A 27395-nucleotide genomic window follows, 5' to 3' on the forward strand; every position below is an offset into this window, starting at 1 on the left:
CCACCGCCCACCATTGCTGTCTCGTCGAGGCCTGCCATGGCGCAGCGCCGCGCAAGGAAGACGAATCACGTGGCGTCTTTTTGGGTCGCCGCTTTGGGCGCAGCGTGCGACCCAACCGGACACGCGGACCACCCAAACGGCCCAAAACGGACTGTCCAGCGCGTCCTTTTGGGTCGCTCGGTTGGAGATGGGCATCTCCAACGGGCGATGCAAACGGACGCTGACCGTTTGCGTCCGTGCGGACAGAAAATGCGTCTGGCTACCTCCAGCGGGGCGACGTATAGTGACCGGGCCGTCCGCGGTGACGCAAACATGGCCCAAATATGCGGCAAGTTTGCATCTCTGCGAACGCTGCGCGAACGCAGCGGTCGTCCGCCCGGTCCTCGCACGGGCCCGCCTGGCAGGGGCACAACTGCTTTGTCTTTCGCGGCATTACTTACGGGCGCGCGTTGCAGCCTTTTCAGGGCCGCGTTAATGGCGCGCCTCGGCTTCCGCGAGCGTGCGCGGCTGGGCGCCGTCGAAGTGGCAGGACATTGAAGGCAGGATGGCGTCCGAGCCTCTTAAAGGGACACTGCCGGCTCCCATTTCCCCGACCACACCATTGCCAGAGCCCACACTATCCACCCGACCGACGCCATGGGGAAGAAATGTTTCCGCAAGACCAAGAACGATCACGAGGCTAGCGGCTCGCGGTCCGGCAAGAAGCCACGGGTCGGCCGGTACGTCCGTGTCGACCTCGCGCGCCAGCTCTCGAAGGAAAACCGGTCGTTACCATGGCCGGACGCGAACTTGCCTCGAGGGGGCTGGTACCTCAACTCGAGGCGCGTGCTGGTCCCCCCGTGCTGCGCGAGGACCGAGAGCGGCGGGACGAGGCGCGCCGCCACCGAGCGATCTTGCCGCCGGATCTCCGGGAAGATCACGCATACGCGCTGAACTCCTACAACTGGATTTCTTTCGGGACGTGGGAGTTCGACGCGCGCCGCCGTGATGGCTACCTCGGCGACGTCGACTACTTCGATCGCGAGATTGCCGCGAAAGAAGAAGAGAACGACCAGGAGGACACGGACGAGGACGCGGATGAGGACGCGGACGAGGACATGGACATGGCAGACTACGACCCCGACAACGAGACCCACGCATTTTCCCCCTCCGCCGGCCTCTCAACCATCTACGGCTTCCTCGGTCGTCCCTCTCCTTCAGCCGGGCCGATCTGAAGCCACTCCGCTGGATTAGCCGGCCGGAGGCGGAGGAGGAGAAGCGCCGGAGTAGTCTAGGGTAGGTTAGTTTTCTTGTTCTTAGTGCTATGCCAGTGTTTGGGCGTATGTCCCGTAGCGGAGGTGGCGCCACGGATCTCCGCCGGATCCATGGCTTAGGCGTTCTGCTGCTGCTGTTCTGCCTCCTCTGGGTGGAGGGGATCAGGAGAGGAGGGCGATCCACCTTCTTGAAGTAGCGGCGGCGGATCTCGGTGGCCTGTGCAAGTTCCAAGTTCTTCCTCCTCTTCTGGCCGGCCATGTCGGCGAGGGGAAGAGAGGAAGAAGCTTGGCGATGCGTTCTCTTCATCTCCTGGCCGGCCTGGGTGGCGAGGGGGAGCCTGGAGGAGATGCATCCCTATTTGTGAAGGCTGCAAGATCCAGGTTTGCGGATGGCTCCAACCATGGGGGATTTCTTCTTCCTCCCTCTTCTCTGGCTCACCATGGTGGTGAGATGGAAGTGAAAGAAGATGAAGGAGCTCTGGATGGGTGCTATCTGATGTCTGCGAGGTGCTATATTGACGAGATGCAACAAGTAGCTGGCAATCATGCCGCTGCTATCCATGTCCGCGAGGGCGGCGCCTCTTCAACCTCCGATGTGGAGGCCCTGAACCAGCTCTGCCACGGGTGCTCCAAATTGGCTCTCTGCGAAGTGATTCGTTCCCCGCAGGGAGGTGATGGACCGCGGCAGCAAGCTCTCGCCGGAAAAGGGCTCCGGAGCAGATGGCTCCGATTCCTCGGCGGCAACGCCTGGAGGACGCCGGCGATGTGTGGCAGAGAATCTGAGGGACCTGATTGCTTTTTCTCTTTTTGTCCCAGGGTGTGTTTTGTAATTTTAGAAGGCCTTCTTCAAATTATTGGTTTCTCAGCGCGAGAGATGCTAGGGGTCCTCTTTGTAAATTGTACCTGCCACGTTTGGATGAATGAACTTCTGGGGCCTTCTAGGCCCTGTCTTTGTGCAAAAAGAAAAAAAGACCACGACAATGGCGGGCCGGCGTGGGATCCGGAGACCCAGCCGTCGGACATTACCGAGGAGGAGGCCACTGCCATGGCACTTGCTAACAACGAGCAGGACGAGCTCAACGAGCTTGCTTTGTGGGACGGGCTCGCAATCTAGCTCCGCGAGTCCGCGCTCGCGCAAGGGAGGCCAACAACTCCTCCGCCTCCGGCTGCTGCTCCGGCCTGGGATCCCTGGCCACAGCCTCCTGCGCAGGCGACGGTACCTCCTCCACCGCTGGCGTACGAGCTTCCATGGGCGACACCGGAGTTCATCGACCTCGTCAGCGACGATGAGCAGTAGGCAACACCTACTTTTACCACGCCTTTATGGCTTTTTTATGTTTTTTATTAATGTAAATTATGACTTTACGAATGGAAAAAAATTATGCGCCGTGCCGCTGGAGCCACCCCGACGCAAACGGATGCGCGGACGATTTCTACCATTTCGGCCGAGACAAACAGAGGCGACGCGTCCGTTTGGGCGTCCGAAATGCGCCCCGTTGGAGATGCCCTAAATTCAAAAACGTCGCTCCAAAATTTGCGAAAATTCACACAAAAAATTATCACATAGAGAACATATCAATCATTTCACCAAAGCTTAAATCCAAATTCGAAACACAATCTAAAAATACAGATAAACTGCTAGCTAGGTTCAGGTTCAGGGATCTAGCCTTGTTCCCTCTTTAACGAAAATGCATAAACTTTATTTCTTCTATCCAATTGAAACGGTAGTGCTTCCACCGTTTGCTTGGAAAAACTAAATAATGGCAAATAGTAAAAGATCTATGTTAATGCTAAATTTGTCTGTCGCATGCATTTCAATGATTGTGAGTTGGAACTTGAGGTTTACCATGTTCATAGAACATCATATTTCTAACATGTGGTGTATGTAAGCATTTTGTAAATGAATTAAATGTGGTCTTCGTTGAATTTTTTGCGTAACTTAGTTTTCACCGAACATTTTCGCTTGATACGGTTATATTGTACATTTTTTATAAAAGAAATATATTAATATTGCGAAGAATCCAATTGCACATAACCTGTGCAACAAATGTCCTACAGGCATTACGGATGCATACAACCCTATCTATCCATTCTATTATATACTCCCTCCGTTCCTTTTTATAATGCCTATAGATTTTTGGTATTTGTTTCAGAATATAAGGTTGTAGCATGGCTCTTTTTCAATTACCCCCTCTACATGCGTGAAAAAAATCCATACAAAAAGGAAACAATTAATTGAGATTTCTAATGCATGACCCCAATGATTCCTTAGATTTAGGAAGCAACGTTTTTATTTCCTTAATATAACCTGACTGCACATATATGGAGAGTCAATCAGAGAGATTTGTGGGATTTGTTATGTTAATTTAGAAAGTTACTGATTTTCCCTCATTTTACTCTGATCTCAAATCGTTAATCTAGGGGGTCTTATGTAAAGAATACTGTTGTGCTAATTTCCGTACCAAAAACTATAGGCACTATAGAATGGAAAGGAGAGAGTACTAAAAGCAAAATAAGAGGTTTTAAACAGAGACAAGAGGTTAACCCCATCATCCAAATTGTTTTTTATCATTGGATTTGTAATTTACGACCGGGATTTGCTAAGAAATGAATATTTACGCAAACGTGACACGATCTATTTATTTTCTTGACAAAATATCCAGACCACTACACTTAGGCCTGTAACTTACAGCTGGGGTTTTATGACAAAAATAATACTCCGTACCAATTTCTTCGTTTGACATGGAAAGTCTAAGGCAAATAAATGTGTAGTTTAAGGAAAAATATGGAAACCTAAGTCTCTTTCCCACAATAAGAGTAAAGGTATTATCTTTCTTTCTTAATCGTAAGAGTTCTATTTAATCACGTCTAAGTAAGCCATACATGTACACGCCTATTTTTTTACTAGATTTAGATGTGCGCCTTGGCGCACGACCCCGTGGAGCTCATGTCAATGTACAAAGCAATGCCGCGGACCAAATGTACCAAAATAGGTGTTCAATCAAATGGATAGGTATATGGGAAAAACCATTCTGTTGTTCGGGTGTTGTGGCCAAAAAACAACATATAAATATACAAATAGATCCAAAAGACTAAAAAGTTCAGTGGCAGTGTGCAACCACATTATAGTAAAGAGCATAAGATATACACCTTTTGTGCATAAGCTGCTCTTTTCCTGCAGTAGATGATGAAAACAAAAAGTTAATCTTGCCCACTTGAACCAAATACCTATAAATAGGAAGCAAACATTTAAGAAGTATAGCATTTTAAAAAAAGGATCCGCTGTGAAAGATTGAGCAGAGCATAGTGTATATCTTCCATTTCATTATTTCAGCCAAGGCTTTTTTGAGTGCACACTGAATCATGAAAGCGAAGTGGTAAAAGTGACCGGCAATGATAAGTCGATAGCTATTAAATATTATCTCTTATCTTATCAAATCCATCAGGTAAGAATTAACACAATGTTTTTTCTGAGAATTAAAAAATCTCCAGAATGAACAAACAAATATGGCTCAATGGAGAAGATAAGAACCAAGATCAACGGATTATAAATGTTTAAACACAGTAGTGAATCAAGGAAGATTGCCATCAACACCACTATGCTGCATTTATGAAATATATTTAGGAAAAATTGTCCGACATACATCAAAATATAAGGAAACCAATTGCACTGTTTTAGAAAAGCATAACAGAATTTCTTGGGAAACCAGGAAAGAAATTAGTTTGTGGCAATGGCATCACCTTGCTTTGCTTCTCCGTATCAGCCAGCAGACCCATTTTGCAACACCTCCGGTAGTCGGTGACTACGCTCTACCTCAATCAAACCTACGGAAGATAGAAATTGACCAAAAGGCAACGGCGGTGAGGCAATGATCTTTTTCGAGAAAACGCAAAAAGCTTTTGCATTTCATTTCATTAAAAAGAAGGGAAGAGTTAGTTGTCACAATCCTCCTAAGAGGCCATGGTTCTGAAAAGATAAACAAAGACTACAACTCAGTGGACATCCCAGGTGGACGGCAGGAAGACACGCAGGCCCGACGCGCCAGCTCTGAACCAAAGGGAAGCTTCGTCTCTGACCTTGGCGACAACATTGCGGACGGATGGTTTAGCTCCATGTGAGGCAATGATCTAGAACCATATGCAATGCAAAGTATCTTACAGCCACTTCTGTTTTAGCAGCTACTCGATGGTATAAACTGCATACTACGCAAAAAAACATGGTTCAAAGCTTCTAACTCAACGTGATCAAGTAAAATTAAATTTGAATATTTTTATGAACTGAGGATTCATAGCAGTTATTTTATTCTGGATAGTCGTACTGTACATATAATTCATTTTTGTTTAAACTCGAAAGTTCACTGTGGTAATTCAAATAAGCTTGAGAACTGGCCACACAATATAGGAGAGGCATTTTAAGGGCATGGATCTATCTACCCTCTGAATCAAGCCGTGAGCTGCACACACAAATAAGAACGTAGTGGTTAGCAACAGCTTTTAGGCTGTCACTTGTTAACTATGACAAGCCACTACGAAAATTATTTCTCCATTCCTATTTTTATGACAGATTCAGTTTGAAAAGTGAGAGAATTAAGAGTCAACCTGGAAAGGGGAATGGACCGGGGCATCAGTGGTCAACCACTGAAGCCAATGGAGACGCACTAACGGACGACATCGCTCTTTTAACATGACTAAGATTTACAGTAGAAATATGCAGTACCAAAATAATAATTAACAAAGTGACTAAGAATTGACGCAGAATGTGGCCATTGATACCTACTAACATATAAAGTTTTCTCTTTTGAGAGTTGTTTAAAGGTGGTTCTAATATTACATGAAAATAAGACAGAAGGGTGCGACCAAGGCTTAAGTGTCAGCCTTTAGTGCTTTTATGGAAGCTAAAAATTGATGCACATAAACTGTGCCTTAAAGAGAAGTGATTTTGGCTACAGCCTACAGGCACATAAACAACAACAGAAGCTTTGAAGAAATGATACCTACCATCTTATCATTTAAGGCAATTTTATTTGAAAAAAAAATTAACGCAACTTTGAAGAAATGATACCTACCATCTTATCATTCCCACCCTTCATCCATGAATAGTTACTTCTTGTTCAGCTCAATCTGCACCTGCAAGCACCTCAAAATAAAAAACCAGGACAAGCTTTCAATCAAATATACATCAAACAATTAAATAGAGATCATGAGTAGACCATGAGAATGTGCAGATTGATCTGAATCTGCACCAGGACAAGCCTACATAAAACACATGATAAATATAAACCATGAGGAGCCTTGGATAGTTGGATCAAATATATACATCAATCAGCTACATAGAAATCATGAGTAGACCATAAAATACCAAAATGCACTGATTGGTCACCTTGGACCATTCAAGCACCTCAGAATAAAAGCACCAACATCTAACAGAGAAACATGCATGTTATAGTCATTGTTTACACCCAGATCTATAAGTCTACAAGAAGACAACCGCAGCTCCTTCAAATTTGTGAGATTTGCAGAAAGAGAAATGTTGTTCAGATTTAACGAACATGATATGCTGTGTAGGTTCCTTGTATCTGCTATTCAAAATTCCATCATATTCAGAGAATGTGTATGTTTGACGCACACTGTATGATATACCAAAGAAGATAATATCAGGAAATAAATAGTTGTGTTGCTACCTGATAAATATTTGATATTTGAATCCGTGATGTAGTTACGATATCTCATATTAAATACATCCATGATGTAGTTGTGGCGCGAGGCGGCGGCCGGCGTCGAGAACGGGGCAGGGGCGGTGGCAGGGGCGCGAGGCGGGGCGGGGCAGGGGCGGGGCGCGAGGCGAGGCAGGGACGGGGGCAGGGCGGCGGCTAGGGTTATTTCGCCCTGGGGATCGCTTTTATACGAGGCCGCGCTGAAATACCGAAAATACCCCTGCGGGTTGAGTTCCACTGCCTGGCGCCAATGCGCACCGACAGAGATCCCAGTCGCAGTGGCTGACGTGCGGGGCCGACAAAGGTGGGGCCCACATGCAGCCGAAGGCGGGTAACAATCAGCCATTGCATGGGGTTAGCTAGTGAGAGGAGAGTACCCAAAACGAACGGACAAGATGCACCGATGAGGAGATCCGGCGGCTCACGTGCGCTGATCGCTGTGAGGCCCCCATGGGGGGCAGCTATTATACCTTTGTTTACCTGCGAGGTAAAAAACACCCAGATCTATAAGTCTACAAGAAGACAACCGCAGCTCCTTCAAATTTGTGAGATTTGCAGAAAGACAAATGTTGTTCAGATTTAACGAACATGATATGCTGTGTAGGTTCCTTGTATCTGCTATTCAAAATTCCATCATATTCAGAGAATGTGTATGTTTGACGCACACTGTATGATATACCAAAGAAGATAATATCAGGAAACAAATAGTTGTGCTGCTACCTGATAAATATTTGATATTTGAATCTGTGATGTAGTTACGATATCTCATATTAAATACATCCATGATGTAGTTGTGGCGTGAGGCGGGTAACAATCTGCCATTGCATGGGCTTAGCTAGTGAGAGGAGAGTACTCAAAACGAACGGACAAGATGCACCAATGAGGAGATCCGATGGCTCACGTGCGCTGATCGTTGTGAGGCCCCCATGGGGGGGCAGCTATTATACCTTTAGATCCCGTCATATTTAGATCAATTTATTTCAAAAGGTTTAGATAAGTTGTTTGTGTACTGTGCAAGCGCGTGTGTGTAAATTTCTGAAACCACATGTTTCTGGAGTAGGGCGTGAAACATATTAAAATCAGAATTCAGTTTTTTTTAGTAACCACATACGCATAGGCCACACTCGCAAGAGCTGAGCGAGAGTGCCGGCGAGGAGGATGTGTTGTGCCTACCATCCTCCCGCCGTCAAGCCCGGCAGCTTAGAAGACCACGCTGGACATTAGGCTAAATAGTGTGAAGTAATTTATACTACACATGAATTGATTATATTTAAACAATTAGAAGAAAAAAAATTGCCCCTCCCTCTCGTGAAGGATGTAGAAAACACGTCTAAATTCAGATGTATCTTTACACTATACAGTGTATAGATATATCCAAAATTTGAAAAAATTGTGACATCTTTTTTGGGACGGGGGTAGTACAAAGTAGAGCACTTGTATGTATGATATACAAAAAAGGGATTATTTCCGGGGGTGGTCTTTTGCAACATGGGAGCGTATGCTCCCTCATTTTCCAATGCATCTTACACAAATTTTGAAATTTCAAAAAAACTGAAGTACAAAATTTGCACGTATATCTTCACGTGCTACACGCTTACAAAGTCGTTTCAGGGAAAATCGACTTGTCATGTGCTCTGTGTAAAACAGACAAAATTCAGTGATGAGAAGATAAATTTTATCCTTTTTTACATAGATCATAGAATTTTTTTTTTCATGAAACTTAACGAACTCACATATATTATAGAGATGTAAATGTAGAATTTTTTGTAAATTTTTGCGAAATATAGTACAAACGCAGACGCTCACAAATACGTACACACTCATCCATATGAACGCACGCACGGATGCTTTACCCCCATGAGCACCTCCGAGAGACTGGTTCATGAACTAGATCCGACGGATCTTGAGATTGACGAAGTCAAATTAGGTGTCTCGCCGCCGACGGGAACGTTGCCTTCCAGTGAAGAATATTCCGCCTTTATGAGACATCAAAGTGTCAAACCCGGGGTTTGAATTCTGGTAGGTTGGAGTGATAATGCTCTCCTAACTATCTAACCACAGGTTGGTTCTCAATTTTTTGTAAATTTTTGTTGACACTTCCAAATATAATTTTTTGGTAGAGGAAACATATGCACCGAGAGCCAAATTGAATTTCTGATTATTTACAAATATTGAGCATGAATCTTACTCCACAATTATTTAGGTTGGAGCGTTGGATACCAAGTCTTTCCCCACAACTTGGTAATACGATCGGTCATTGCCCTAAGAGCACACGCCATGGGGTCTATCACAACTCATTCTTAATCAGTTATTATGAACAAATGGTGTAATTGGTTCCAAAGGCTGAAGAAGCTCCGTGTTAGATAAAATATATTCGATGGAGTGCAATGTTTCAAAAAAACATGTTAGCGAAAAAGTATATAACTACTATATTATAGGGCAACTCACTTCTTTTTTGTCAAAATTTTGAGCCTCCTTGATAATTAACACAGTTGTGACACGTGTATATCTTGATTGTTTTGCTATTCCGTGGTGCTTTCTTGGGGTCGTTTTGGTGCTCTGTAATATTTATTTGGGAGACAAGCTGCCTGCTGCTTTGGTTTTGGGTTGTTCTGGGTAACTCTGGGTGTGGTTGTAGCTTGATTTAGCGGTCAAAGCGGTGCTTCCGTTCCAATGAATCAATCCAAAACATCGCCGTTGTGCATCGGACTTGGAACCAACAGGTGGATTTGTCCCTCCTCTTTCACCTCTCCCATCTTCTCCCTAACGACGCCTCCACCGTTGCGCCTACCGACGCATCCACCGACGTGATAAGCCTCCTGTTCCTTCCGAGGTCGCTGGCGGCAAGGATCTCGGCGTTTTTTCCTCTCGAGTATGGCATCGGAGGAGGACCTCGGCGAGTATGGCATCCCCGAACTCGACGGCGCAGATGCCAGTGCAGACTGGGAGATTTGCCTCCGCCGGCGTCTCCTCCACGGGCAACAACAAGCCCGTCCTTCACTGCCAGGCGCCAGCGCGTCCGCGTCGATGATGACGCACCTAACAACACAAACGGCTAGGCGAGGTGGCGCCGTATCTTTTGCCAATTGTGTCCTCTATCTGTGCGAGTTTGTGAGTCTCTACTCATGCTCTCTCTTTACATATTGCTCTCTTTTTCTCACACGGGAGCAGCTATGAGGTGCAAGCGGCCAGGCCGCACAAGGAGCAGTGAGAAATAAGAACGGTGGTGCTACAGATCTCAACTGTTTGATGGAATGCCCCATAGGTACTAAGGTTCAGTTTTTTTGGTTGCTCTTTTTTCTTCTCATTTTTTCTAGCTAAATTACTCATCTTTAGTTTCAATTTGTCATATACGAGTGATATTCTTTGTACTCGATCTGACTAATTCACTATTCTCATTTTCGTATTTGAAGCCTATGTTGAAGGGCTTTGATACTGCATATTAATAGTGTGATTTTCTTTCAGTGCTCGCGTCATTGCACAGATCTATATGATGCTTGACCTGGAAGGGCAGCATTAAAACAGTGGTACACACTGATGAGAGCTCTCAAAAGTCTCCATATCAATATTCTATATGATTCAGTGTAGCTCCTCTAGGATCACAATTTGGTTTTAGTGACTATCGTAATGCAAACTGCAATTTATTCCGCAAACAATTTGACTCTTATCAGATTGAAAAACTTTTGGTTCAGGGGTCCTTACACAATCACTCATCCATTAACATCTATAGATTTGTTTGGAGTACAAGTACAATTTAGTTTTCATTGTTGATCTGAATCTCTCAAGCACTCCTTTTTATTATTTCTACTTAGTTAGGGTGACTTCAGTGCTTCTTGGAATATACTGCTTGGCAATTCATGGGATGTGGGTTAGCATTGATGTAGACAATTTGCTATTTTAGATGATAGTACCTGTGGTGTATGAAATCAGCAGGCTAGACAAGATCATGGACTATTCCATTGTGAATAAAAGGAAGAGCATGTGCAATGCATAGTTAGACTGTCTTCCAAGATAAGGTGTGTGCCATGAGTTATTACATCATTAGTTCCTGGTCGCATTTGATGATATTTCGTCCAATTGATTAAATAGTGAATATTTTTTAGAGGTTGACAAGTATGGGTAGTACACTGGTTGATGGAAGTATCTAAAGATTCAGCCATTCAATCTTCTCTCCCCTGTATGAGGGTCAGTTCTCTCAATTTGACGTCTATTTACATCTGATAAAGATTCATTTTTACCTATCATCTCTATCTCTGTCCTGCTAATGCATGTTTTTCGTGGTCAATGTACTCTACGGAGGAATTGTGGCTTCGGTCAGAGGATAAAGCCCATGTTTTAAGGAATTATGAATCTCACTTCAGCACTTTGAATGCCTATGGCATGTGAACAATAAAATATATTGTTCCAATAGTCACCTTCCAGGTGATTTATTTTCCTGAATTGCATGGGACTCATGTCGTAGGTAAGGTTTGGACTTATGTACCTTTATGCTTTATAATTTTCTTCCTTTCCGTGTTGGTAGTTAAGATTTCAAACTTACAGAACATGTGCTGAAAAGAGCTGCACACAGCCCCAATTAAGAATCTGGGATGTGCCAGCAATGCTTAACATGCCCTTTATGTTTTATATATGATTGCACTAGACATAAATTTACGCCTGAAGCAATCTTCACATCTGCCACATTAACATGAATCATCTTCTATACCAAGGAAAAATAACGGCGTGCAGGTTAAATTGACAATCCAAACCGCTTTAGTCGAAGATCTCTCGCGGAAAGGTTATCAATGGAAGATCCCTTGTGCGCGTCACCCACGGAAGGGCCTACATATGGAAACACGGAATAATCTGTATAGGTGTATTTCATCAAGGTTGACTGCGCATTATTGTGCTCAACATACATCATCCTACCAGGTATTCAGTTAATTCACTTGCTCGTATTCAGCATCATGTATCGAGTTAGGCTAATTTAGTAACTATCTCTCCTCATGGAAATACCAACCGTGTGAAAGAATGCTTGGATCGTTTTTGTTCCCAAACTCACTACGGTTCAGATAACATCCTCTGTTTCGTGTGCTTAATTATCATGATATATTTGTACAACCACTTGAATTTTTCCTAAAGAGACAAAATCAAACAGCCATCCATATATTCCCCTCTTTTAACGCTATGAAAAGATTAATCATACTAAGCTATTATGGAACAAAACGAAACACCAGTGCAAACAAGTGCCTACATATCTGCTGCCATACAATGTCCGAGTCCGGTAAGTTGCTTTTAGACAAAGAAGCCGTAGATTAAAATGGAGTATGATAGATTAAAATGGAGTCCGGTAGGTTCCTAAGGCTCTCAAACACATGGAGTATGATAGATTAAAATGTACCCCTGTGTCCAAGAGCAAGTCGGATACCTCCCTTACAAGCGATGATGATGACGAAGCGTACGCCATTTCGGATGGCCAGCTTCTCACACATATTGTTGGGGAGGTATCGGAAGTTGGACTAGATGATGCGATGTTGGGTTCATGTTATGAACTTAAAGCAACTGAACGCAAATCTAGGGCCTCATCTTTTAAAAGGAGTGCTTGGCCTAATAAAAAGGCGAGAGTGACTAAATCTAACAATGTTTCCAAATGAATGGCATGTTTAAGAATAGCAGAGGTCTTAGTGACTTGGCTAAACACTTACACATCTCTGATACCATTCGGGATCATTCTTTAGACTTTATCGCTATTTCTGAGACGGGTAAGCGTCATTACTCAACAAGCTTCCTAAACCGCCTTTCTGGCGGAGAAGATTTTGCTTGGGTATCGCGCCCGCCTAGAGGCCGTTCTGGAGGTCTTCTTGTAGGTGTACGGACTTCCACTATGGAAATTTTGGATAACTCTGGAGGTGACTTTCATATAAAGCTTCACATCCGGAATAAATCTGATAACTTCATTTGGAGTCTCGTTTCAGTTTATGGGGCAGCTCAAGACGCCTTCAAACCTGCATTCCTTCGTGAATTGGTTAATCTGGCAAAGGATAACCCACACCCTATTATTATAGGGGGGGATTTTAACTTGCTCAGATTTCCACATGAGAAGAGTAAGGGCAGATTTGACAATCATTGGTCGTTTCTATTCAATGCTGTCATCGACAGTTTGGACCTAAAAGAAATTTCCATGATTGGTAGGCAATTCACTTGGGCAAATAGCCTCCCTGATCCAACGTATGAGAAACTTGATAGAGTACTAATGGACTCGGATTGGGAACAAAAATACCCTCTTGTCTCAGTACGTACTCTACCTCGGATCGAGTCGTTGTCGGATCATGCCCCAATATTGTTAACCACTGGGATACCTTCTCCCCCACGAAAACGCCCATTCAAATTTGAACTTGGGTGGCTACAAAGGGAGGGGTTCTCAGATATGGTTAAAAATATTTGGGACCAACATTTCGTCGCGGGCACTCCGATTCAAAGGTGAAATAGCAAGCTTCGGGCTGTGCGAAAATACCTTGGAGGTTGGGCACGACATACGACGGGTCTACTCAAAAATGAGAAACTCAGCCTATCAACGTCAATTGACGATTTAGAGGCAATCGCGGAAACTAGGCAGCTAACAACACAGGAGGTTGATTTGAAGAATCAACTTAATGTGAAGTTGGCTAGCTTATTACGCGAGGAGGAACTCAAATGGTACCAACGATCCAAAGCTCAATTCCTGTTGGAAGGAGATTCGAATACGCGATACTTTCACAGTGTTGCTAATGGCAGACATAGAAAGAAACGCATTCAGTCTCTAATCCACGATGATGCTACGATCGAGGGTCATGAGCAGTTAAAATCATACATCACTTCTTATTACAAAGGTTTGTTTGGTGCACCCGAGGAATCAGAAATTACTCTGGATGAATCCAGGATCGATGACATTCCTCAAGTGTCCCCTCGGGAGAATGTCTGTTCTTACGCTCCATATACGATGGAGGAGGTAAGGAAAGTCTGTCTTTCAGATGGAACATAACAAAGCACCAGGCCCTGATGGTTTCCCCGCCGAATTCTTTCAAACATTCTGGGATACAATAAAAAATGACCTCATGGATTTGTTTGAAGAACTCCACGCAGGGCAATTAGAATTGTTTCGTATTAATTTTGGGGAGATCATTTTGCTTCCGAAGGTTAACGATGCTGAACGAATCCAACAATTTAGACCAATATGTCTCCTTAATGTCTGTTTTAAAATTTTCACTAAAGTAGCTACTATTAGACTTAATTCAGTGGCTGATCAGGTGGTGCGACCAACTCAAACTGCGTTCATGCAAGGTCGATACATTCTCGATGGTGTGGTTACCTTGCATGAAACAGTACATGAGATGCATCGCAAAAAGTTGAATGGGGTCATCCTCAAGATCGACTTTGAAAAAGCCTATGATAAAGTCAAATGGTCATTCTTACAACAAAAACTTCGGATGAAAGGCTTTTCTCCCGAATGGCGCGCTTTAATTAATAACTTTGTCTTTGGTGGAAGTGTCGCTATCAAAGTTAACGATGATGTGGGCAACTACTTCCAAACAAAGAAAGGTTTGAGACAAGGCGATCCCCTATCTCCAATGTTATTTAACATTGTGGCGGATATGCTTGCTATATTAATTGAGCGTGCTAAGGAAGATGGGCAGATCGAAGGAGTGGTTCCCCATCTAGTTGATGGGGGACTGTCGATACTGCAATACGCCGACGACACAATTATTTTTATGGATCATGATCTGGAAAAGGCACGAAACCTAAAATTAATTTTATCAGCTTTTGAGCTACTTTCCGGTCTAAAGATTAATTTCCATAAGAGTGAGTTGTTTTGTTTCGGTGAGGCCCAAGACAATGCTAACCAATATGCCGAGTTATTTGGCTGTGGTTTAGGCAGTTTTCCAATAAGCTACTTGGGTATCCCGATTCATCATCGGAGACTCACCTTAGCAGAATGGAAAAGAGTCGAGGAAAGGTTGCAGATAAGACTTTCTAGTTGGAAAGGCAAATTACTATCTCTGGGTGGAAGATTGATCCTCATAAATTCAGTACTCACGAATATGGTACTATATATGATTTCATTCTTCCAGCTACCTAAAGGAATTCTTCATAGATTGGATTATTTCCGATCAAGATTCTTTTGGCAAGGAGATAGTGAGAAGAAGAAATACCGGTTAACAAAATGGAATGTAGTATGCCGTCCGAAAAATCAAGGTGGACTTGGTATCCACGACTTGGAGATTAAAAACAAGGCCCTACTAGGCAAGTGGTTGGCCAGGTTTTTAACTGAGAATGGTGTATGGCAGACCTTGTTGAGGAGGAAGTATGTAGGATCAAAAGCGATTTCTCAGGTTATTTGGAAACCTGGGGATTCTCACTTTTGGGCTGGCATTATGGCAACTAAGAAGCACTTCTTCCCACATGGGTCGTTTTCCATTAGAGATGGGTCGGAGATACGGTTCTGGGAAGATAAATGGTTGGGTGCAACCACACTCCGAGAACAATATCCTGCTTTATACAGGATCGTTCGTCATAAGGATGTTACTCTTCAGAGTGTGATGGTAACCTCTCCACCAACTATGACATTCAGGCGTGATGTAGTCGGTCCCCGCTTAACTTCTTGGAATGAATTGCTACAGAGATTAGCTCCAATCCAACTAGTTCAAGGGAAAGATATTTTCCGCTGGGAACTTACCAAGAATGGTTTATTCTCGGTAAAATCCATGTATGAAGCGTTGACAGAACCTGTCCAACCGGTACTAAATAATAAAATCATTTGGAAGTTGAGGATACCACTAAAAACGAAGGTGTTCGCTTGGTACTTACGCCGTGGTGTTATCCTCACTAAAGATAACCTTGCAAAGCGAAACTGGCATGGTTGTAAGAGATGTGTCTTCTGTCATGAAGACGAGACGATAAAGCATCTCTTTTTCCAGTGTCAATTCGCGAGAGCTATATGGTCAATCATTCAGATAGGATCTAGCTTATACCCACCCCGAAGCATCGCTAATATTTTTGGCAATTGGCTAAATGGGGTTGTGGTTAGGTATAAGAGTCTTATCAGGGTGGGAGCGATTGCCGTTATTTGGTCGCTATGGCTATGTAGAAATGACAAGGTTTTTAACGATAAAAATTCTTCTCTTATGCAGGTAATCTACCGGTCTACGGCCTTGCTCCGTTCATGGTCGTCGCTTCAGCGCTTGGAGGACCGCGACCTCTTTACGGAGGTGTCTACACGGTTGGAGAATTCGGCCAAGGAGTTTATTACCCAACATGGGTGGCTACATAGTCGGAGGATTGCAGCTTCTTCACCATGATGCGCTTTTCACTTAGTCGCTTGTTATGACATGAACTTTTGTGTTTTTATACTCTTGTGTGGACGGCTGTGTGCATCCTAGTTATGCAGAGGCCGGGTGTATTACGTCAGACTTTGAAGTAATAAAGCTGAAGTAATAAAGCGCCCTTTTTCGAAAAAAGACAAAGAAGCCGTCTGTAGATAAATTGTGATGTGTAACTGGTTTGGATGCAGTGCATTCTTATTTAGTGTGCTCCCTTTGCTTAGGTTCCCTCTGTACACGATTAATTGATAGTTCGGGATTGTTGAACTCTCGAGAGTCTTAGCCTGGTTGAATCTGGTCATTTATATATATTTTATTCGGAACATATATGCTACTGATGTTTGCATTCATAATTTTCAAAAATCCCTCCCCAGCTGAATATGTAACCATTTATATACACAAATTACAACTTCAAGATATTTTAGTCGTTTAGGTCGATACATGAAATTCAAATTTGTTCCTATTGTATTTTGCCAGATTTTGGCCTGGTTTCTACAGATGATACCTACAACTTTAAAGTGCTTTAGCTAATATATATGGAGGCTGGTCTATTCCTTCCTCTCTGTTTTTAGTGCTTCCTCTGCTTCCTGATTTTTATCTATTCGGTTAGCACATCGAAAACAGATTTAGGCGGTCATGTCTGTCTTCTTTGTGTACTATTTATGTTCTTTATTGTGTTTGGTAAACTAAATTTCCTACGGAATTATATATGAGCTATGGAAGAAACAAGTTTATTATCCGACAGTCTAATTCTTATAAGTGCATATGAATTTAGCCAGCATAGCGTAATTCTCCCACTCTCCTTTAACACAAGCTGTTCTTTCAAGATACAGGGTTTGGCTGTCTACTTGATTCTAGAATAAGCATGAACGTGTTCTAGCATTGTTGGGTTGTTATGTTCTGTTCCCTAAGTTATATATAGCTGAAAAAAGATATAGGACATTTCTGCATGTAAAGATGGCACGTTAAGAAATATTTGTACCATTAAGATAGGATTATTTTTGTCTTGCTCTTACTTAAAATAAGTTCTGCCCAGAAATTTTGATTTTTTTTCATCATGGGTACGAATATTAATATTTACATTTGGATGGTTCGGCTGCAGGTCAGAATAATGAGAGTCTCCATATTCCTCAAACTTCAAAGTAGGTTCAACGTCCTTGAGACTTTTAACATTGCCACCATCTATGGATCTCACGAGATAGAGTGCACCATCATCAGCTTCTGTAGTCGATGCGGTAAAATTGTGGTCTTAGTAGAGCACCTGTGTTTTTGGGCTTCTGTAGTTGTACGGATCATCAGGAAGTGTTATAACAAGCAGAGCAGAGTTGTGTCTGCCAGGCTTACCGTGTAATCTATTCTCCCAAGTGCATCTAGCCGAGTTGTGTCCTCCTACACTTTCTCAGTTTGGTCTGCAAATGTGCAAAATTCCTCGGCTTTCTCAGTTTGGTCTGCAAATGTGCAAAATTCCTCGGCGGATACATGCGAAGCTGCTTCCTCTGAGTTTCCGTGATCGTCAACAATGTCAATATACGACCGTGTATTCCTTAGAGAATTATATATCAGTGTAGCCATGCCCATTCGAAATAACTAAGTAGTCGTTTCTGTCCCATATGTTGTCTCCTCCTCTGTGTATCCTATGAATGTGATACAATTTCAGAAGTATAAATAAAGGACACACTGTTCCGTCATATTCTAGAACAAAGTTTATATGTTCAACTCTGTTCTTCTCGAATTCTAGCTCACAGAATTTCTAAGAGCATCTCCAAGCGTTATAATAGTGCCGCCAATTTACCGCGCTGAGACGCATTTTGGCTGCTCCAACAGACGCGCGCTGCAAATATTTTTCCACATGCGCGCCATTTTGCACAATCGCACGCACCAACTATGCTTCTTGCATTTCAGCGCGTGAAAAGCCACAACGAGTGTGCGCGGCCAACGACCTCCTGAAAATTCACCCCGCATCCCCATTTCCGCCTCCCACTCCGGCGCCGCCGCCGTCCCTATTCCACGTCGGTTCAGCCGCCGCCTTGCTCGCCGGCGTAGGTCAGCTTTTTTGGCGCGCCGGCGCTGCTCCAATCGACGGGCGACAACCGCGCCGCCGCCGCCCCTTCCTCGCCGGCCCTGCTCCAATCGGGCGTCAACCGCGTCGCCGTGGCCCCTTACTCGCCGACGCTGCTCCAATCAATGATTTAATGGGAGTTCCCGTCCAAGTGCGTAGAAGAGAAAAGAGACTAGCCCAACTTATTTCCTCATACCATGCCATTCGTCAAGGAGAAATGCATGATCGACTTCAACTTGATATCATCGAGGAGTGGTGGAAGTGGCATGCGCAACAATGAACAAATTCAGTTTATTTTACCATTTGTTGCATTTGTTGTATTTTGTATTGTTGTATTGTTATTTAGACATCCATTTTATTCATTTGAACTATTCATTGTTGATGTTATTTGTGTTGTAATAATAATTGAACTATTTATTGTTGATTTTATTTATGTGTGTTTGATATTCATGTGAATAGATGCTTGTGAGATCTGTGTTTGTGCGGTAGCGCGCTGTAAAACGCAGCGTCCGGTGAAGCGTTGTTTTGCCACGCCTGGAAAATAGAGCATCCAGTGGAGCGTCAGGTTTTATCGCGTCCGTCAAAGCCTAGAACAACGCTGTAAACGCCTTTTAGCACGCGCTACTATAGAGATTCTGTTGGAGATGCTCTTATTCATAGTACTTAGTGCCTACCTATCTATCGGTGATACGGTAGGTGTATAAGAGTGTCCCCGGCAAAATATACAGACAAAAGCACATCCACAAATCCAAATACATCGGAAAACTATACATTAAACAACTTTTCTTCTATAGAGCATAACATGTACACGCTACACACCATAAGACATTTGCTTACAATACAACCGTCAACATAGCAGCAGCGAAAGCACTAGGCAATACTTCTCAGGGATTTCTCAGACTTAGAAATTCCACCACTAACAACCATGAGAGCGAAATTAGTGATATGTTCATATGGACGCTCAGCAGCTCCAGGTGCACACTACTCAAAAGTTGTCGACTAAGCAGAAGAAAGTTTTGCATACTTATCCAACTTACGGCGACAACCATTTGTCAATGCTTCTACTCTCATCCTCAATAGATGGTTCTCTTCCTCTGCACGATGTCATCCACTGCAAGAGTTGTAACTATCATGGTTAAAACGACTCATATTCCACCAATGAGATCCTTAGTTTCGAACTTAAATTCCCTTTCAAGTAGTCGGATCAACGACTTCGCTGCCTTCTGTTCAGCCCCCTTCATTGTACGATACCCTTGGCCTCTTTAGGTACACACCTGACTAAGTTCTACAGGAACGTCCAAATCTGGCACGGAAGCACGAACATCACTAAAAAAACACCATACCTACGATAGGTATCAAACTAGAGACCAATAAATGGAAGTTTCTTGACCACTTCACCAATATAACCTTACAAGCAACTTCAAGAGTGTGCACATTTTATGTAAAAGAAAATAAGCTCCACATTCAGAGAAGATCACCACAATGAAGACAAATTTACCATGTGGAGGAAATCGAGGAGTCGGCGTGACATCTAAGAGAGCGCCATCTCACTCTACATGTGATGCATACATCTCAAAAAGAGCATATATATCCATTAAATCATCCATAGTGAGGATAACACTCTACTGAAAAGAACACGGTTGCATGCCATGTTTCAGAGAACACATGTACCACCATGTGTAGCACATCCATTCACGCGTCACCACAAGAAAAAAAATTAAACCACCCTAACATATGATCACCATCTCACTTTTCTTATTCATTCAACATTTGTTTCATTTAACAACTTAGTTAATCTTACATATACAGTGCATGCCGGTAAAAAAAGTAATACGTGAGTGAAAACACAAATTTTTATTCAGAATAGGCACACGGACATTTCATAGAACGAAGAGCAAGGAAAATACTCACCCAACACATGAAAGACGTTACACACCCAGCTGGATTTATTATACAAAGCTTGGATTCTAAAAAGAACAAACACAATTATAAAAAGAAAAAAACTAAAACCCGCAAACATTTAACACAACCAAAAATTACCATCACTCAGCCACCACATGGCGCGCCGTGCCGCCGCGCCTTTCATTGCTAGTAAATGATAAGAAATACTTTATTATATTATTTTAGATTTAAAGCTCACTACCATGCATGTTTGGCTACATTTATTTATGAATTTTTTCGAATGGTAATTTCAAGATAGGCATGTCCAACTTCTAAGCCCATCCACACAAATTTATGGTGATATTGATTCGGACTCTGGGTGAGAACGTATGACACGGTAAAATAAAAAAATCATATTTCTTATTTATTCTTATTTTAATGTGATTTTGCGTGGATTTAAGTTGTTTTATCAAAAATTTCACATTGGTGTAAGGATATAGAATGAGCACAAGATTGCTCCATGTACCTCAACGATGATGTAAGTGTAAGAGTGGTAATAACAATATTTTGGAATGTCACCGTAAAAAATCCACTAATGCAATGCTACAACTTTGATATCGACTCAGCAAATCAGTGGACTTTTAGTTGCCAAAAAATAAAATATAAATTATAGAATATGTGACAGGTTTTATTGGAAATGTCATCGTAACTATTCTTCACAGATCAAAATGATTTAAAAAAATATCACAAATATGATGTTTTACCTCATATAATTTTGTTGGAGAATTTCAAATTTGTGTTATCTACGACACCATAAATTTATACCATCAAGAGCTTTAACTTGTTAAAGATGATGCCCCCGCATTTGCGAGGGCCGCCTTGCTAGTTATAATAAATATAACATTATATTGGTTGTAATAATATATTATATTATGGATGAAGGAAGTACGTGTTTTATTAGAAGTCACTTGTGGTATTTGTGAGAATAATGTTTATAAAAATATGGACAAAAGATTTACCGAAACCTATTAACTAAGACGAAATTCGAACAACATTCAATAGCTGAGTCGGTCGAACAAAAACCTACTATCTCGGGACAAATTCATTCAATTTCTTAGCTCCCGTTGAAACCCAAAATTTCGCCCCTTTTGTGATCTTCTCAAGAATTAGAAGAGGCGGTGTGTGCTTGTTGCGGAAGATTCTAGAGTTTTTCTCATTCTACTCCTGTGAGACGAACAACACAATAGAAGACAAGGCTCCCCGGTTTGAGATAGAACTCCCCATCAAATGAAGCCACCATTCCTATGTAGAAAGCAAAGAACATTGTTGAAGATCAAGCAGGTGTAGGCCCATCTAATCTTTAATGAAACCCCAAATATCTATAGAGTAGTGACACTTAACTAGGATGTGATTGGTTGATTCCGGTGCTCTCTTGAAAAGCATGCGAAGGCCACAATTTGGCTAACCTCTCTTAGCCAAATGGTCGGTCATCCAAAGGCAGTTTTGGACGGCAGACCAAGGAAAGATTATGACATTCGGAGGGGACCACACATTCTAGACCAATCTTTTCATGTTCTCCGAGGTGATCCTGATGACCCACAAGTATAGGGGATCGCAACAGTCTTCGAGGGAAGTAAAACCCAAATTTATTGATTCGACACAAGGGGAGGTAAAGAATACTTATAAGCCTTAACAACTGAGTTGTCAATTCAGCTGCACCTGGAAAAGCACTAGTAACAGGGGTGATGTGAAAGTAGCAGTAATATGAGAGCAGTAGTAACAGTAACACAGCAGCAGTAGTAGTAATATGAGAGCAATGGTACCAGAAAATAGTTGACATGTAGAACGAGTATATGATGATGAAAGATGGACCGGGGTTCCCAGCTATCTACACTAGTGGTAACTCTCCAATAACAAGTGACAAGTGTTGGGTGAACAAATTACAGTTGGGGCAATTGATAGGATTGATAAGGCATTAAGAAAGAACATCAATTCATTAATCATGTAGGCATGTTTTCCATATTTAGTCGTACGTGCTCGCAATGAGAAACTTGCACAACATCTATTGTCCTACCAGCCGGTGGCAGCCGGGCCTCAAGGGAAACTATCGGATATTAAGGTACTCCTTTTAATAGAGCACCGGAGCAAAGCATTAACACTCCGTGAAAACATGTGTCCCTCACATCACCGCCATCCCCTCCGGGTGTCCCGATTTCGGTCACTTCGGGGCCTTTGGTTCCGGACAGTGACATGTGCATACAACTTGTAGATACAATCTAAGCAATAATTATAGAGCTCAAATCTAAGATCATGCCACTCGGGCCCTAGTGACAAGCATTAAGCATAACAAGATTGCAGCAACAATAACTTCACAAACTTTATAGATAGACTAATCATAATGTATCATCCATCGGATCCCAACAAACACAACACCGATTACATCAGATGAATCTCAATCATGTAAGGCAGCTCATGAGATCATTGTATTGAAGTACATGGGGGAGAGAATACCATCTAGCTACAGCTAGAACCCGTAGTCCATGGGGGAACTACTCACGGAGCATGATGGAGGCGATGGCGTTGATGGAGATGGCTTCCGGGGGCACTTCCCCGTCCCGGCAGGGTGCCGGGACGGAGACTTCGTCCCCCGAATTGGAGTTTCGCGATGGTGGCGGCGCCCCTAGAGTCTTTCCCGGAGTTTCGTCAAGTGGTACGGTGTTTTTAGGTCGAAAGGGGTTAAATAGGCGAAGAGGCGGCGTCGGAGGGGCACCCGTGGCGCCCTCCTCATAGGCCGGCGCGGCCGGGGCCTGCCCGCGCGGCCTTATGGTCCGGGGGCCCCGGGCCTCCTCTCCGTCTCCCCTTCGGTGTTCGGAGCCTCCCGGGAAAAATAAGATCTTTGGCGTTGATTTCGTCCAATTCCGAGAATATTGCCCGAACAGCCTTTCTGGAACCAAAAACAGCAGAAAACAGGAACTGGCACTGTGGCATCTTGTTAATAGGTTAGTTCCGGAAAACGTATAAAAACATCATAAAGTGCAAGCAAAACATGTAAGTATTGTCATAAAACAAGCATGGAACACAAGAAATTATCGATACGTTGGAGACGTATCAGCATCCCCAAGCTTAGTTCTGCTCGTCCCGAGCAGGTAAAACGATAACAAAGATAATTTCTGAAGTGACATGCTACTTACATAACCTTGATCATACTATTACAAAGCATATGAAATGAATGAAGTGACTCAAGGCAATGATCTATAGTTGCTAACAAGTAGATAACATATAGCAAAACTTTTCATGGAGAGTACTTTCAAGACAAGCATCAAAAGTCTTGCACAAGAGTTAACTCATAAAGCAATAAGTTCATAGTAAAGGCATCGAAGCAACACAAAGGAGGATATAAGTTTCAGCGGTTGCTTTCAACTTTCAACATGTATATCTCATGGATATTGTCAACATAGAGTAATATGATGAATGCAAATATGCAAGTATGTAAGAATCAATGCACAGCTTGACACAAGTGTTTGCTTCTAAGGTGGAAGGAATTAGGTAACTCGACTCAACATAAAAGTAAAAGAATGGCCCTTCTACGAGGGAAGCATCGATTGCTATATTTGTGCTAGAGCTTTGGTTTTGAAAACATATAGAGAGCATAAAAGTAAAATTTTGAGAGGTGTTTGTTGTTGTCAACGAATGGTAGTGGGTACACTAACTACCTCATCAACCAGACTTTCAAGAGCGGCTCCCATGAAGGACGTTATCTCTACCAGCAAGGTAGATCATCCCTCTTCTCTTTTGTTTACACATGTACTTTAGTTTAGTTTTTCTTTATTTATGGATGACACTCCTCCCAACCTTTTGCTTACACAAGCCATGGCTAACCGAATCCTCGGGTGCCTTCCAACATTCACATACCATGGAGGAGTGTCTATTTGCAAAATTAAGTTGCTTACTGATGAATCAGAGCAAAACATGTGAAGAGAATTATTAATGAAAGTTAATTAATTGGGGCTGGGAACCCCATTGCCAGCTCTTTTTGCAAAGTTATTGGATAAGCGGATGTGCCACTAGTCCATTGTGAAAGTCTGTCAAAAGTAAATGACAAGGTTGAAAGCTAAACACCACATACTTCCTCATGAGCTATGAAACATTAACACAAATTGAGAAGCATTTTGAATTATTTAAAGGTAGCACTCAAGCAATTTACTTTGGAATGGCAGGAAATACCACATAGTAGGTAGGTATGGTGGACAAAAAATGGCATAGGTTTTGGCTCAAGGTTTTGGATGCACGAGAAGTATTCCCTCTCGATACAAGGCTTAGGCTAGCAAGGTTGTTTGAAGCAAACACAAGTATGAACCGGTACAGCAAAACTTACATAAGAACATATTGCAAGCATTATAATACTCTACACTCGTCTTCCTTGTTGCTCAAACACTTTTACCGAAAAATATCTAGACCTTAAGAGAGATCAATTATGCAAACCAATTTTAACAAGCTTTACGGTAGTTCTCCACTAATAGGTTTAAACTACATGCAAAAACTTATGATCTACTTGAGAGCTCAAAACAATTGCCAAGTATCAAATTATCCGAGACATATGAGGCATTTTCTTTTCCCAACCAAATAAAGATAAATATTGTAGCTTCCAACTTTTATTCATTGAACATTAAAAGTAAAACGAAGAACAAGTGTTCATATGAAAAAGCGGAGCGTGTCTCTCTCCCAAACAAGGATTGCTAGGATCCGAATTTATTCAAACATAAACAAAAATAAAAACACACAGACGCTCCAAGTAAAGCACATATGATGTGACCGAATAAAAATATAGTTTCAATAGAAGAAACCTGATAAGTTGATGAAGAAGGGGATGCCTTGGGCATCCCCAAGCTTAGACGCTTGAGTCTTCTTGAAATATGCAGGGATGAATCACGGGGGCATCCCCAAGCTTAGACTTTTCACTCTTCTTGATCATATATCATCCTCCTCTCTTGACCCTTGAAAACTTCCTTCACACCAAACTTCTCATAAACTTCATTAGAGGGGTTAGTACTCAAAAAATTTGAATCCACCTTGGTCCTGTAGTGACACATTGCAAGAACTCAATAAAACATTAGCTACAGCTCTCCACGTCTAGAAAGCCTCACATAAAGTCCACAAGAGACAATGCAAAAAACAGAGACAGAATCTGCCAAAACAGAACAGCCAGTAAAGACGAATTTTAATAAAATACTTCCGTTGCTCAAATCAGAAAACTCAAAACTAATGAAAGTTGCGTACATATCTGAGGATCACGCTCGTAAATTGGCAGATTTTTTCGAATTTTCTACAGAGGCCTGTGCCCAGATTCGTGACAGACAGCAATGCTGTTTCTGCGCAGCGATCCCAAATATAACATCAACTTTGACATAGAAACTTTACTTGGCACAAAAACACAAAACTAAGATAAGGAGAGGTTGCTACAGTAGTAAACAACTTCCAAGACACAAATATAAAACAAAGTACTGTAGCAAAATAACACATGGGTTATCTCCCAAGAAGTTCTTTTCTTTATAGCCATTAAGATGGGCTCAGTAGTTTTAATGATGCACTCGCAAGAAATAGTATTTGAAGCAAAAGAGAGCATCAAAAAGCAAATTCAAAACACATTTAAGTCTCACATGCTTCCTATGGAAAGGAATCTTGTACACGAATAAGTTCATGAAGAACAAAGTGATAAGCATAAGTAGATAGAACAAGTGTAACTTCAGCAATTTCAGCATATAGAGAGGTGTATGAGTACCATGAAAATTTCTACAACCATATTTTCCTCTCTCATAATAATTTTCAGTAGCTTCATGAACAAACTCAACAATATAACTATCACATGCAGCATACTTTTCATGATTTCCAAACACATAATTTTTATCAAGTTCAAGAATAGTGGAATTAAAACTTTCAAACTTACTTTTATTAATAATATAACAAGGTAGTTGATCAATCTCAATAGATATGGGACTCATAGAATAAGTCAAGAACTCTCCAATCCCATTTTCATTAGTAGTACAATTAATATTATCAAGTAACATAGGACCATCATCTAGAGCTTTATCATAAGCATTTGCCAAGCAAAATTCTTTAGTACCATGCATTTCGACATCAGGCACAAACAAAGCATTATCATAAGATTTATCAAAGTAGCATGGATTATCATAAATAACAGTAGCATAATCATTCTCACAAGTATTACTCATAGGTACTATTTCAAGAGAATCCACGGGAACATAACATTCAACCTCTTCCGGTAAGCATGGAGGGCAATCAAATAGTGTAAGAGATAAAGAGTTACTCTCATTAGAAGGTTGACATGGGTAGCTAATCCATTCTTCCTCCTTTTGTTCATCACTCTCCTCTTCTTTTTCATCCAATGAGCTTTCAGGTTCATCAATTTCCTCCTCTTTTTCATCCAATGAGCTTTCAGGTTCATCAATTTCTTCTTCCACCGGTTCCTGCAAATTGTGAGTGCATTCTTGTGCATTAATGTGTCTCTCTTTATAATCAAGGATATAAGGATTCCTACCTGTAGCATTCTATGCATGAATTAAGGATAGTAGAGACATAATCTTTAAGGTCTTTACAAATAGCACAAGTTTCATAATTCTCAACCATGAAGGACTCTATCTCGGAGGCTCCCATAAATAAGACAAATTGTTCTACCTCTTCGAACCCATAATGAATATAGCAATTCCGATTATAGTTCTTAATTAAAACTTCCTCGCTAAAGCCACATTGAAATTTAAGATGTTTAGTATCATGTTCAGAGCAACAGTTTATATCATGGCGTCTAAGCAAGATTCTAGCCATTGTATTCAATTTTTCTATCATAGCACTCATTATTTTACCAGTTCTTGATTCTCTATAATTATTATAACATTCTATAAGCTCCAAGTAGGTTATGGGTTCTCCCATAACAGCAGTTTTTAATTTTTAGGTTTTTCAAATTTTTATGGATTTTCGGGTATATAGGGAAAATAAAACAAGACAAAAATAAACTAGACAAAAGTAAACTAAGCAAAGTAAAACTAGACAGAAATAAACTAAGCACAAATAAACTAGACAGAAATAAACTAGCAAGACAAAATAAAATAAAAGCGAGAGAGAGAGGTAGAGTGTACTC

The 27395-nt window shown here is 42.0% G+C and overlaps 1 long non-coding RNA gene across 2 annotated transcripts; it reads left to right on the plus strand.

The window, feature by feature from the left end:
* The first annotated feature begins 10107 nt into the window (after nt 1-10107).
* LOC124684119 lies at nt 10108-16162 on the plus strand. 2 transcript variants are annotated; one of them, XR_006996911.1, is made up of 6 exons: nt 10108-10232; nt 10433-10494; nt 10869-10983; nt 11071-11429; nt 11677-11878; nt 16114-16162. It is a non-coding gene; the product is annotated as an uncharacterized LOC124684119 (long non-coding RNA). The 2 variants fall into 2 exon arrangements; XR_006996910.1 differs by having other exon boundaries at nt 11071-11878.
* The last annotated feature ends 11233 nt before the right edge of the window (nt 16163-27395 follow it).

The sequence above is a fragment of the Lolium rigidum genome, chromosome 1, assembly GCF_022539505.1.
Source record: "Lolium rigidum isolate FL_2022 chromosome 1, APGP_CSIRO_Lrig_0.1, whole genome shotgun sequence".
Classification (NCBI taxonomy): domain Eukaryota; kingdom Viridiplantae; phylum Streptophyta; class Magnoliopsida; order Poales; family Poaceae; genus Lolium; species Lolium rigidum.